This window comes from Prionailurus bengalensis, chromosome B2, assembly GCF_016509475.1.
Source record: "Prionailurus bengalensis isolate Pbe53 chromosome B2, Fcat_Pben_1.1_paternal_pri, whole genome shotgun sequence".
Lineage (NCBI taxonomy): Eukaryota > Metazoa > Chordata > Mammalia > Carnivora > Felidae > Prionailurus > Prionailurus bengalensis.
The window spans coordinates 52,553,727-52,569,307 of NC_057349.1; positions in this window are offsets into that span (position 1 = coordinate 52,553,727).

The window sequence follows — 15,581 nt, forward strand, 5'->3', positions numbered from 1 at the left end:
TATGAAGATGTTACCCTCTCTGAATGCAGGGGTTACTTCTATTACTGTTTTATAATCATGAATATTCATGCAGTGGGCACCATAATACAGTGAGTATTCAAGCACTTTTACATGTATTAATTTTCAACAATCCCGTATTGAAGTGACCATCTTAAAAAATGAAGAAACCGAAGTACATGGGGATCAATTGGCCAAAGATCATACACTATTGTCTATATTATTTAGTGTTTTGATATTTAAATTCATAATATGCTATGTATGTGGTAGTCAAGGAGATGCGCCATCCAAATTCTCCCAAATGAAGAGTTTATAGCCTCAGCTGCTAGATGCTGATGGCAGGAAGTCTTCAGCTGGCAGTGCTTGTAAAGACTGCCTCAGACGCGGAGAGCTGACCTCCACTCTCATCCCCACCCCCTCCAATGGTCTCCAATGGCCAAATGGAGACGGCATTAAAAGACTTCGCCATTGTAACCAAGATGGATCATTTCTGGCTGGCCACGTTGGCTCCAGAGGCTATCGTCAGGGTTACTTTGTGCCTTGGCTACCCTTTCTACCCAATCCTGCTTCTCTTCCTTTCCTTCCACAGACAGTGATCACAAGGACACTTACTAAAAAATACCTAGGGGCGCCTGGGTGGCGCAGTCGGTTAAGGGTCCGACTTCAGCCAGGTCACGATCTCGCGGTCCGTGAGTTCGAGCCCCGCGTCGGGCTCTGGGCTGATGGCTCAGAGCCTGGAGCCTGTTTCCGATTCTGTGTCTCCCTCTCTCTCTGCCCCTCCCCCGTTCATGCTCTGTCTCTCTCTGTCCCAAAAAAAATAAATAAACGTTGAAAAATAAAAAATACCTAGTGCACTAAACTTCATCTCAGGATCCACTTCTCAGAGAACCTAACATGGAATACTTTATCTGCATAATAATAAAATGCATTTGTGGGGTGCCTGGGTGCCTAAATAGGTTAAGCATCTGACTCTTGATTTTGGCTCCGGTTATGATCTCGCAGTTCTTGAGTTCAAGCTCCACATCAGGCTCTGTGCTGGCAGTGCAGAGCCTGCTTGGGATTCTCTCTCTCCCTCTCTCTCAAAATAAATAAATGGGCTTTAAAAAATAATAATAACAAAACACATTTGTGTCTATGATACGTACATCTAAATATTCAACATACTATTTCATAAAGCATCCTTGTATAGTTATTTGAATTGGCAAAAATTCATATTCAAATGGATATGTTTTTTTTTTATTTTATCACTAATTTTGCTTCAGTTTAGCATTCCATATTCTATCCTAAACAGTTATTATACTATCTTGATTTGGAAAAGTCATAATCACTCTCTAATTGTAAGTCTTCCCACCTACTCTAACAGTAAATCTTTTAAAATAGTGCCAGTTTCTGCAGTCTGAGTGATCCTAGCCATCACTATGACAATCCTCTGAATCAGACTCCCAAACCCTTGATTTAAAACCATTCCAAACATTATACTAATGGGTTTTTTTTTCCCATAAATCATTCCTATTATATAAACCTTGGAATTATGTTTTCATCAATATCATAGGTACTTTGCCATTTTCCTCTAGCAAAATGACAATACAGTACCACTTTTACTGCTTACTTTTTTGAAATAGATGAAATTATATAGTCTTCATTTTATAATTTTCCTATTGGGTAGATTGAAAAGGTACATGTTATTGAAGGGCTAATCATCCAGTACAAAAGTCATCTCCCTATGTACTTTTATTGCTGGTTTTTGAATATTTCATTTCTGTCTAAAGCCTAGATTTCATGGTAAGTGAAGAGAGGAGTAAGGAAAATAAGAAACTAGAATTCAAGCTACTGAATGAAGTTTATCTCTCTGACTAAAACTTTGGTTGAAGGATATTACAATTAGAAAAATATGAGATATCCAAGTGATCTTTTCATACGTATACTATATCTCCCTAATCGGGACAAATAACCCATTAATTTTTACATTTTATATCTCTAATGGACCATCTCACATTTAGAAAAAGAAACTAAGAGCCAAGGCAGAGGCAAGATGTGAACCTAGGTATCTTGAATTTCTGGCCCAATATTCTTCCACTGCCCAATCAGTGTTTCATGGACAACTAACCATAGTCCTTCATTTAATCTTCTGTACAGTACAAACGAATTGCTACACAATTTTTCCATGAATTTTTTCACAAGTGTCCTAAAAAAAAAAGGATGATCTGTATTTCTATGTCAAAATATGAATATAAAGGCCTCTCATCTCAGCCCATTTTGGGGCAATGTCAAAGGACATTCTAACACCAGAAAGTTTCCTGTGAGGTTAGCTGCGACTGTCACTATTGCTGATTTTTCCCTCTACTCACTCTTGCTTTCTTCCCCTTTCTTTCTCAGGTATTGATCCCAAGAACATTTCTTAACAAATGTGTTGCATGCTCAACTCCACTTTGAAAATCTGCTTTTTTTCAGTACCTAACCTGCAGAGATAAGATTCTTTGAAATCTGGTTCTATCTCTGCCATTAAATATTTGGAAGATGAAGGGAAAGTAAGTCTTCCTGCCCCTCTAACTCAGACTTCTACTTTCATATGAAAAATAATATTAAAAAAAAATCCTTTTGTGCTTTTCTTTCATTGCAGTTAACACTAGTCTAAGACAATTTTCTACCTTCCTAGTACACATTAATTTACTGTTATTTTAGTAAACATCTGAGGATATAAATCTTGGCATTCTCCCCAGTTTTGTCAATTACTGTACTGAGTTGGTTCCACTCTGCACCATTTCCTGGGTCCACTAGGATCTACTGCTACCACTTGTCATCTTCCTTCAAAAGACTTAAAGCATATCTTGTAATATTTCTTTCATGGGACACCATTATATGTACAGTTACATATGTCATCCTTAAGGAGAGCCAACAGCCTGCACTTGTCTCTGTCAGAAGTAAATTCTAAATTTACTAATGAATAAGTCAGACAAGTTTGTGGATGTTTAGTTTGTCCCTTGTCCTATTCCACACTGAAAGGAAACCCTACTGACTCACGTATTTCTGCTAGAGATTCAAACATTCTTTAGATAAAGGTACTGACAATGAAAAAAAAAAAAAATTAAAGAGAACACCAAGCTATCTTAGATCCAAAGAAAGTTTATTTTAGAACAGCCAAGAAGACAAGTCAGAGTCATTGCACTGCAATAAAGAAGAAATAGAAAAAGCCCAATTCATTATGGTAAGATAATGCCTCTTTTTCTATTTTTTAAAATATTCAATGCATGTGTATAAATAAAGGAAAAATAACTGTCTTCTTTCCAGTCTCACCTAAAATAATTTCTAAAATTTACACTGTGGAAACCCTAGAAGTTAAAAATCTGCTTCTTAAACTTGTATTTAAGCATTTCAAAAAGTACTAATATTTCTGTTTTAGCAAGTAAAAAGATACTCTATTCTGACAAATAGCAAGTATTGATAAATACTGATATGACTTCAATAAGTCACCGTTTTTCAAATATCCAAATATTCTCCATGCTATTTTTAAATTATATATGTAATGATTGGTGCCCTTATAAGAAGAAACAAGATATCTTCTTCCCTCTCTGCCTCTCTCTCCCCCTCTTTATGATATTCATAGGGTCTAGTAAGAGGCAGCTGTGTGCAAACCAGGCAAATTGTCTTCACCAGATACCAGATCTGCTGGCACCTTGATCTTGGACTTACCAGCCTCCAGAACTATGAAAATAACTGCCTGTTGCTTAAGCCTAAGTTATTTTGTTATAGCAGCCCAAGCTAAGATACCATAATTTTAAAATATTTTATTATATGAGCTAATTCTAATCATATGCCATCCAATAATCTTTCTAGGTTGTTAAAGTTCTTTCTTCTGATTAGTTTGAGATTTGGAGAGATCTATGGGTTTTTTATTTTTGTGTTGTTAAACCATCTTTGACTAAAGAAAGTTTGGGTTTTCATTACTTTCAAGTTCTATAGAGTACTTAGTATATAACTTTCTAGCATTTAATCTTAAAATTATAATTATGAAACTTCAAGAATTTTTATAATAAAAAAACATATCCTTCAGTCTAAGCAGTAGCAAAAAATATCCCCACATATGGTCACTTTCTCTATTAAATGTTAGATGGAAAAATTTATCCCATATTCTAATGAATAAACTTACCAATAGAAATAATCATCATGAACTATATTTTGTTGCCATTTGCCAAGACCCCATTTCATCTTTGATTGGCTTTTGGTGTGAATAGATGGTGATTTTTGAACATCAGGTTATATGTAAATGTTTTGTTTTATATACATGTTTGTTTATTGCATGATTGTAAAACCAAAAAGAAAAAGAGAACCATGTCTACCTTCTCCACTTCCTCCTAAAAGAGTACAGTACAGTTAATTAAAACCCTCAAAAACCAAAAAGGAAAGGAGATGATAGCAACAAAGCATTGAAATCTGGAAAGCATACAGGTGAAGGATAATGGCCTCACCACACCAGTGAAAAGCAAATCCAAAACTAGCAGTGGGAGCAGCCTTGCCAAAACTAGTAAGGGTCAATCAAGGATTGCAGGCATCTGGCTCCTCTAGAAAGTGTGCATACAGTTGGAGATGAGGGGAGGTTTAGGAAGAAATCTTTTTAAGATTCCCCAACTCAATTACCTGATCTAGTGTACTAATTATGGCAAGACTTTTGTGGAATGTCTTAGATTTATTAAGATGTATTAACTTTAATGTTTGGTAAATGAAACATACAACATTTGAAATATGTCATTGGGGGAAGATTTATCCACCGACTATTTCCAGATAATAGTACCAGGTAAGTCCTGCTTAAAAGCCACTTCGTTGCTGACCATAACTACAGCATCATAGAGAGCAAACATTACCCAGCCAACAGTCCACCAACCATCACATGTGAGATCCTAGATCATTCAGGTGCCAGTCAACATAGCACTTAACCAAAAAGTGTGAGCTTGCCAAGAAAGGTCAATGAGCCAGTCCAGACTCCACCTGAACCACAGAATCACGAGCTAAATAAATGGTTATCAGTTTAAGTTGTCCATTTTGAGGTTGATTTGTTTCGCAGCAAAAACTAACTGGTACAACTAGCCGACCAAGCTATTATAATTCCTACTATAGAATAAGACCCATTTTTGAATGTGGAACTTCCTAGTAGCTTTACAGGACTAATTGTTAGCTAGGAAAAAGAAAGTCAAGTACAGTCCTAACCCACACATGGAGAAAACACTTCATCAGAAAACTGAGGCCAAAACAGGAACAATGTTAATTTTTAAGAACTATGAGAAAGCATAACCAGTAAAAATAAAAGAATAAAGCATCACAAAAAACTTATTTAATGTCTTTGGAGAGATGAACAATGGCATTTCACCATGTAATAAGAAGCTAAGTTTATAAAAGCAGCTCTTTAAGAACAAAAAGGTGCTTTTGGGAATTTAAAATATGAGAGCAGAAATGGAGAACTGAATAGAAATGCTGGACAATAAATTGAGAAAATCTGCCAGAATAAAAGACAGTAAGATAAATAAAGAAAATAGGAGGAAAAGATAACAAAATGTGAATGTTTCAGAATTTTAATATGAATAATAGACACTTAAGAGAGAGTAGAAAAAATAGAGAATAAATTACAAAAGAAATAATTTAAGTTTTGTTTTTACAAGTTAAGAACATTAATATTCCAGATTACTGTAGAATAAATTTTAAAAAGACAGACATAGGGCATATAATTTGAAACCTTACAACTCTAGAAATAAAGACTGTGCAGAAATACAGACGAGAGAAAAGGAAAAGTTCATAAGCAAAGGATTTGAAGTAAGAATGTTACAGGATTGCTAAATCAGTAAGTTTTTAGTTGCCATTTTACCATTTTAGTAACTAAAGGAGCTTTTTAACTGGAGACTAAAAAACTAAAGATCACTGGAAGTTAAAATGCACTGAAGTCCAAACCCCTTAACAATGCTGAAAAGGGACTTAATTCTTAACTAGAATGATACACCCAACAAATTTATGTCCAGTGTGAGAAGAAGCTAATGACATTATCAGGCATGCAAGGTTTTAAGGTTTCTGCTGCCCATGCAACTTTGCTCAGGAAATTACCAGAGGAGGTGTTTCCTCCAAAGAGAAGATAAAGCAAAAAATGGGAAAATATGGATTCCAGGAAATGGTGGAAAACGGTGGATTCCAGGACGAGGGAGACCATCAGCAGGCTCGAATGCAAGCTGGCAGGACTGTAGCAGGACGATGGAGAACGTGAAGAGGGATGTGACAAGAAGAGAGAACTGGCAGAACACTGGATGTGTTTCGAAGGCGTGGAAGGTCATGATAAAGACCTTTCATGCCTGCTACTGCAGTCATGTTTCATGAAGTTGAATACACATAAGTGTTCATAATGAAAAATGTTTTCGTATAGAAGGATTGTGCTCCAAGGCATTAAATTCATACTTCCTGTAAAATGGTTATCTCTAAAAATATGACTTGGTGTCCAACATCAAATGCAAATTATATTTCTGACAAGTTCATTCAAGGTTACTGATGTTAATGGCTTTTCATATATTTCAAATTCAAAACAGAATTAAAAGAGTGGGGGTTTCTGTAAGCTACCTGTGTTCAAATCTGGTAAATTACAGGCACTTGATTCCTCCCCAAATCATAGACTTAATAATTTATAGTGAATTATTCATACCAGTAAAACCATGAGCATTCTCTCCAGGAAAATATAATGCTATAAGGACATTAAGATCATACTTGTCTGCCCAAAGCCAAGATATTGGGGCAGGCTTTCAGAAGCGGTACTTTTCCAGGGACAGCCGGCACCCTGCTTGGGTGACCACCCCTTTCCAACTCCTCAGCGTAGTGCAATGCCCATGAAGTCCCTGATTTAAACTAGAAGGATACAGTTGTCAGAACAACTTTTAACATGTAACAATTTACTGATTTCTAGTTACTAGGCACCATCTCCCAATTTCCTCTGGGATTGATTCATGTGGTCTAAGTATAACATGATACACAAATGAATACATTTAAAAATATATATAAATTACATTGGATATAACAATGTTTATTTGCCCCACACTTCTATGTCAGGTCTGATCCTGACTGTGTAATTTAGAAACTCTGAAAGAGTAGCAAAAGAAGAAGGCAGGACACTTTAAAGACAGGTATTCTGCTGGCCTTACCTATTTTCTCATACTCCCAGAAGGTACACTGAGATTAGCCTGTATGAACACTTCTGTTTCCAAAGCTTTGAGGTTTTGTTTGTTTTTCAAACTTATAACCGAAGCCATGACTAAAATAGATCAATACCTCAAAGAGACCCTCAGATAAAGAAGCAGTGAAAGCCTAACAACATTTGAGCCAAAATGAAGATTAAAGCATGCATTTTAAATAAAACAGTATTTTTCTAAAAGCCTAGAGGACCATTTCTACTTGCCTCAAATTTCACCTTAGTAAAAACATACAATATATTGCAAATTCAAAACAGACTAAATAAAGTTCTAGTCAGTCATTTCTAAGAATTCCGATAATGAGAGAAAATGGAGAATAATATGGCTAATCAAAATAATAATACAAAATAATCTAGGCATGGTCATGGCATCTTTCTTAATTGAATGAACATATTTTAATAGGTGATTGTTATAATATAGTTGATTATTAATTAATGTTAATAAGTATATTTAAATTTCATATAAAGTTATATGTAATCTATTATATATACTTTATAGTTCAAAATTTATCATTATAAAAAATGAACAAGGCTAGCATTTTGACTCAACCTGAATTTCTTTTTCTTTAGATTTTTATAATCAAATTTCCATATGAGTTCAACTTTTTTGGAAATACATAGATTTTTAAGGAATCCCTTCATCACATCAGTTGGGAGGTAGTGAACTTTGCATATATTTATACTATAGCATATATCATATTATAATGAAGAATGAGGTCCTAAGAGGGAGTAAGAAATTCACAATAACAGATAGTACACCTGATTGACAATCAACATACAGTACTTTGATTCAGTAATGGCATAACGTTCTCTTCCTTGGACTGTGCTAGGAAATTTCTAGGATAGAGAATTTCAGTGCACAGTTCTCCTGTGAATTTGAATGACTGGCTGGAAAGACCACATAGCAATACATAAAGTACAGAGGCTCTTGACATCTCTGAGAGTCATCTAGAGTCCTGTGTGATGTTTCATATTGGCAAGGATTTGCCTGTGTGGTGGGTGTTATTTTTCACATGAAATACAAATTGTACTACTTTACAAAAGACTGCAAGAGTAAAATGTAAAGCAGGGGACCACAGTGTTGGCCAGTGTACTTACTGTTATGTGACTCACTAGCCCAAGTCAGCCTCAAGGAATGTGGGATTCAAATTTATGCCTCACCAAATTACATGGAGTTTTGTGATCTTGCAAAGGTCAAAACCACAAATGTAAATATGAAAATGCCTATGGTCTAATATATGGTCAAGGGTGTCCTTTAGTTACAGGAATCATAAAAAGGAGTAAGCCAATATTGGTTGGTCTGTCATTAATTGCTCATGGAAGAGATATACGTTGAATACCCTCAGAAAAAGAGTGTGTTTGAATAGGCAAAGAGAGTATTTCAAATAAACAAAGTAGCATAATCTGGGAATAAAGATTGAGGTGAGAATGCTGTATTCATGGAACGATGGAGAAATGGATTTAATGCAAGTAGAAAGTAGATGTATGAAAAAATGGAAAATAAGGTCAGAAAGTTTTAAAGGAACTATATTGTTCAAAAACAAAAACAGAAACCATTAAAGTTCATGCGAGAAATTCAACCTTGATACAGCAGGCATCAGGGAGCAACTGGTAGTTTTCCAGTAGGATAAAGTGATTTAAGCAAATATTTCCAAAACGAGTAAGTCAATGTGGGTGGGCAGCACAGACTAACCATTAAAAATGTACAGCAACAATAATTTTAAAAAGCTCAGAAGTGACTAATTAAACAGTGGAGAGTAACAAGCGAAGAGGAGTGCACAAATCTAAATGATACTGGAATTATATTAGTGCCAAAACTTGGTGACTGAATATGGAGAAGGATAGATCAAAGTGCCAAAACAATGTTTTGTCTTTGAGCTAGTTTCCTCAGGTGTTAGAAATATCTTCTGAATAAGTTTGCACATACCAACACATCTCACTTTAAGAACTGCGTCACCCTTGTGTCTTAGCAACTCAATTATATATTCTCATATCTTATTACTGTCAACCCTTTCACGCTTATTAAAAAATTATATCTGAAATTTTTCGGTCCTACTTTCGCCATCTTTGTTTTTTTTAGCTGAAAGGCGAAATTGTTGTTGAAAATAACACCAAAGCCCCATCTCAGGATAGAAAGCAAAGTAAACTTATCAGGAATAGGAGTGAGACAACATGGCACCATTGATTTAACGTGACATCTAGCAGTTGAGATTAGGGAGACAGATTTTAACAAAATTGATAAATTTAGACCTTTACCGGAAATGTGTGTGTTTGTGTGCATGTGCATGTGTGTGTAATGTTTGCTAAAACATCTGCTCAGCTACCTCTAGCAAGGGTAACAGGAATAATGAAAAGGAAAGGGACATAGAAGAGAAACTGTGTGCCTGAAACCTCAGAACGTTTGAGTAAGCTTTTGCTACTTGACTTTAGCACTCTGCCTTTAAGATTACTACTGTGAACCCAGCAGGAATGTAAGACAAAGAGGAACTGGAGAAATGACTTGGAACATCTCAATTCATGTAGCCAGAAGTAATAAATGACATTTCTAAAGTAACTAAAATGCTTCTTCCCAACATTCCTGCAGTTGAATGCCCATGATGATGAATGTAAACATGTCACATCTCTTTTCCAGGTAGATCAATCTGTTGATACCTTTCCCAAATTCTAAAACCTTACTTGGTTGAAATAATGAGAACCCTCATGGCACATTGAGTAAATTACTCATCCATATGTGGTACATTATTCATATCCTGGAAAGGGAAGAGTCCTCAGAGGAGAATTTTAGTCCCTGGAATATGTTTTACTTCCCTTGCTCACCACCTAATTGGGCCTTTTGTGAATAAAATCAAACACTGCTTAATGTGAGGGTGGAAAAACGCATTCTGCATAGGCAAATTTAAGATGAGGATTTCTAAATATGCTAAAAATAATGGAGACAGTTTATTATCTGTTAAAGCACACACATCCTGAGTCTCCAAGTAAACAAACCTCTGAATATAAAAACTCAAAACGTCCCCAAGGGAGAGTTGGATGTGCCCACAAACTGGAAATAAAGTGTCCTAGACAAAACACTTAAACCTATATTGTCTGGATAGACAAAATAATCTGATTCTAATAGATGTGTTTCCACGCCATACTCAAGACCTATGAGTCACTTATAGAAAAAAAAAAAGTCATATGCCTATGACAACAAAAATAGCAAAATTCAAATACCTATGGATTTTTTCTTGTAAAGTTTATCTCTCTGTCCATGTCTAATAGTAAAGTAAACAGACAACAGAGACCTAGCTTTCAATCACACATAATTATATAGCTAAGGAAAATGTTGACTAAGTAAAGCCAACCTGTAACTTAGCCTGAAACATCACAGAACGAGACTGTCAAGTTAGAGATGATAAAGACCTGACTGTTATGAGGCCCAGCCAAGAATCCTGGGTGAGAAAAAAAAATCTCTTAATTTTAGTGAAATATACAGCTGAAAACAAAGAATTAAATTTTATATATTATATTATGTTTAATTTTCCGTGGTTGAATTGGTTACTGTGTCAAGTTACTAACACTATGTACCTTCCCCCCCTCCCCCCCACCTCACCCCCCCACCCACCCCCCACCCCCCCACCCCGTTAAAATGCATGCTAGTTGTCACTTAGATGTCATCCCTACAGAGGGTCAGTTTTCACTTCTGCTTAAGTTCATGGAGAAGGCACATCATTTCAAATTTTTTGGCCAGGCATCTACAGCAGGATTTCTTCTTTATGACATCAGTAGAGGAATGGAACAGTGAAGAGTAAAGGGAGCTCAAGAGCTAGGAAACAAACTCTGAAAAAAAATTCTTTGCCCTAGCGTTATTGACCCTAGCCGTTGCTGAACACAAAGAATGGCGATGTTTACTAGTAAAAACCAGAGAAGTCAAGTTAAAGGTCTGGAGAATTGCTAACAGTCAAGAGAAGTGATCACAGGAGCTGCTGTAGGAACCCTTCTTGTTTGCTAGCCCTGTCCACATCTGACCCAAACACTGGTCTGATAGGAAGCAATCAGAAGTCCCCCAACAGTGAATTGAACTCCCAGACAGAACGCGACTCCATTCTGAGACACTGAAACTATAAATCTCATGGTCCCGTACAGCACTAGCCTTTAGGACACTTGTTTCTTTTTCACACCTGATCAGTTATGTGACTCGGGACATCACACAGAGCCTACTCACACACACATTGACAAAACCTAGATCATCTCAAAGGGGACTATAAGTGAAGAATGAGCAAAAACGTTTTAAATTAAAAACAATTTTAAGCATTTTAAAAGTGGATGAGTCAATAATTCTATAAATATTGTACATAGGATATACATTAAGCATCCAGATAGAAACCATGATAGAATTTAGTGCAACTTTGAAGGATAATAACGCAACTAATGAGTAAAACGCACAGTAACGTGTTCTCACTAAGAACAAAAGGTCTCAGTTTCCTGGCTGTGCCAGTGATAGCTCATTCATATTTCCACATGTCCTTATTACTGTAAATGCTTTCTTTCCAGTGTTACAGCTGTACTCACAACCTAAATCTTTTAAATTCAACTGCTGGTAAGCTAAATAGCTTATGGCTTTGTGCAAGGATTCATATTTCTTAACTTTAAGCAATGAGTTGTTGCCTGTGGGGATGTGTTAAACTAACATGTGAGTAATATATGTCTAGAGAGTCCAAACAAAGGAGGTGTCTTGCTTTCACACCAGGTCCCCCATATATTTTTGTCATTACAATTACAGACAGAATAGTATCATTTTTAAATCTGGACAATAATAAGGAAAAGAAGTTTTGAGGCCAAAGTAATGAGGTATTTAACAAATTTAATAAAAGGAAGCAAGCCCTGCAAAAGAAGTGGATTGGACCAGTGGTTCCTGGTATCATGATTTATTTCTGACAGATCCACGAGGGGTGAAGGACAATGTAAGGAGTTTCCTGCAGTGATACAAACTTAAAAACCCTGAGTCAATTGTTCCTCAAAAGTTGAAACAAGTGTGATAATAAAACGACTTCCACAAAAACACATTTGAAAATTGCCTTTAAAAAAGTCCATTGAGAAATTTAAAAAAGATAATTCTTTTTAAAATATGCATATTTAAGGAATTTCTTCTATCCTCTGAACACCCTTGGTAGTATTCATTTACATGTTTCAGCCAAAGAACTAGTATACATCCCTCTGAATAGAGACCACATATGAACATACAGCCCTCCTGTACTCTTCCTAGAATAATGAGTGGATGGGATGAGTATCAAAAAGACACATATGTCCCCTTCTCTTTCTTCTACAATTTGATGTGCACGTAGTGTGTGTGCACTCACACATACATATGCATACAGCATGATCAATGTCATTGTCTAGTAGAGAACTGAGACTAAACCACTTGTCACAATAGTGGCTTTGTGAATCCAAGGCAAAGGGCAGAAAAAAGGCACAGAGGGAAGAGTACACAGTGGTTTATGTCTGCAAGGCATGATTTGTTTTATCCATACTACTGCCAAATGTTGAAACTATAAAATTCCGCTTAAACATGCTCTAACTTTGACCCTAGAATTCAATGCTTAAAACTGACGTAATTCTGTCACTACTGCTATCTTGATAACTTTACTACATTTTTGCTAGGACTGTGGACAAAAACATCAGAGTAGGGCAAGTGATATTAGAAATTGGAAATAAAATGTAATTTAGAATTAGGAATTTTTCCACAGTGAAAAATAGTGCATCAATATTTTGTTTCCCAAACTCCATTAAATGACAAAAAGCAGTTCAATACTAGAAGAGTGAACCCCAAACAAAACAAAAAAGTAAAAAAATTGATCTTCATGGTTCATGGGTTCAAGCTCTGTGTTAGACTCTGTGCTCAGAGCCTGGAGCCTGCTTCGGATTCTGTGTCTCCCTCTCTCTGCTCCTCCCCTGCTCACGTTCTGTCTGTCTCCCTCTGTCAAAAATAAATAAACATTAAAAAATTTTAAAAGAAAATTGATCTTAATAGAGTTCTGGATTTTTCGTTTCCACTCTTTATTATCTTGTATAAGTCACATTAACTTCTTGAAATCTCAATTTCTTCATTTGTAAAATGTAGATGATAAGCCTGCCTAATCTGCAGGGTTCTTGTACAAATCCCAGGAAATAGTACAAGAGAAAAATTAATTTTGATGTGTTCCTGACTTTGTTCTGTTTTAGGTAGCTTGGTGGCTTTCAAAAATACATACAATAAAAGAGATAAAGCAAATAGCTTAGAGAATTAGGATAAATGGAAAGTAGGAACAGAGAAATAAAGCCAGGAGAATAATAAACACTAAATTTATACCATATGGTTCTAAATATTGTTAAGGTAAGTTGTGATGTTAAACCTATGTTTTCTAGCAGCCCAAGCAAAGACTGCAAAATGACAATATGTACGACACCTGAAAGACCCATTTTTTAAGTTTATATGTAAATATTAATATTTGTAAATTCTAATTTGAATTAGTAACCATTATTTGAGCTTTCTTTGCTTCAGTTTTCTTATGTGTGAAAAGATAATTACATCTATGGCAAAAATGGTCCAGTGATCGACTTAAATAATCCATGTGTGTGAATATAGTACAGTTTCGGTAAGTGTTAGCTACGTTATTCCTAAAAGCAACATCGCTGTCATTAACACAAGCACTACCACCACCGCCACTTTTACTGATGATATGATTTTTAATGTTTCTTTTTTTTTTTTTTGAGAGAGAGAGAGAGAAAGAGAGAGAGAGAGTGGGGGGAGGGTCAGAGAGAGGGAGGCACAGAATCCCAAGCAGGCTCCAGGCTCCAAGCTGTCAGCACAGAGCATGACTTGGGGCTCGAACTCAACAACCACCAATCACGTCCTGAGCCAGAGTCACACGCTTAACAGGCTGAGCCAGCCAGGTACCCCGATCATATTTTTACTGCTACTGCTGCCTTTACTGCTAATAGCAGCAGGACAATGACTTACTAGCAAACATTTAATAGGCATTTACTTTGTGCCAGGCACCCTGCTTAGATCTTTCCAGTTGCTATAATGTTTAATTATTTAATTCATTCAGTAAATATTCATTGAGTAACTACTAGATGACAGCACTCTTCTAGATATGAAAAATATAGTGGTGAACCAACACACATATTCTGGGTTTTGTTTTGTTTTGTTTTGTTTTGTTTGTATTTGTGTTTGTGTTTTTTGTGGTTTTTTTTTTTTTTGAGCTAAAATTCTACCGGAGCAGATAGGCATAATTCTATTTTCCTAATTTACTGATACAGAAATGGAGATCAATAACCCATGCAAGAACACACAGCAAGAACTGGCAGAGCCTAACTCAAGCTCACATCTACTGCTTTCCACACATAAGGCCATAGAATTCACAGTCTCTATTTTTTAATTTTAGAGAGAAAGAGAGAGAGCATACAAGTAGGGGAGAGGGACAGAGGTAAAGAGAGCAACTCCCAAGCAGCCTCCATGCTCTGTGTGGAGCCTGAAGTAGGGTTCGATCCCACAGCCCTGGGATCTTAATCTGAAATCAAGAGTTGGTCACTCAACAGATTAAGCCATCCAGGTGCCCTCACACTCATTTTTAAGAATGGTTTAAATATCTTAAGATTAAAATCTCAAAGGAATTGTGAAGTACAAATTCAATGGAGCTAAGTATTATGACTAAATCTTTCTCTGCTCTATATTTTCTTCCAGTTTTCCTTGACCAGTTGTATAAGCCAGGTTAAAGGAAAATGATGACAACATTCATGACTGTGGAGAAGGAAGAGGAAGAGAAGAAGGAGAGGAAGGAAGGAAGAGAAGTTGCACAATATCTCACAAAGCTAAAGATGCTCACACCATATATTCTGGCAACTTCACTCTTTGCTACATATAAATAGTGAAGAATGTAAATTTGCATCATTAGGAGAGTGAGGCAATTTATCACACTTTATTACTGAAAGGAACACTATGCCAAAAAAACACAAAAATTAATAAACTAAAGACTTGCCTATCAACATGAATTGTATAAATGCAGTGCATAATAAAAAGGCAAGGTGTAGGGGTGCCTGGGTGGCTCAGTTGGTTAAGCACCTGAATTTGGCTCAGGTCATGATCTCCTGGTTCGTGAGTTCAAGCCCCACGTGGGCTAATAGTTCTGTGCTGATAGTTCGGAACCTGGAGCCTGATTTGGATTCTGTGTCTCCCTCTCTCTCTGCCCCTACCCAGCTCATGCTCTGTTTCTCTAAAAATAAATAAACATTAAAAAAAAGAAGGTATAGAATAGTACATAGAGCACTATTATATAAAGCCGTAAATCTTGTGTTATTTAAACATATACATTAATTGATTAATTAAAATGAAAAACTTATATTCAAGATT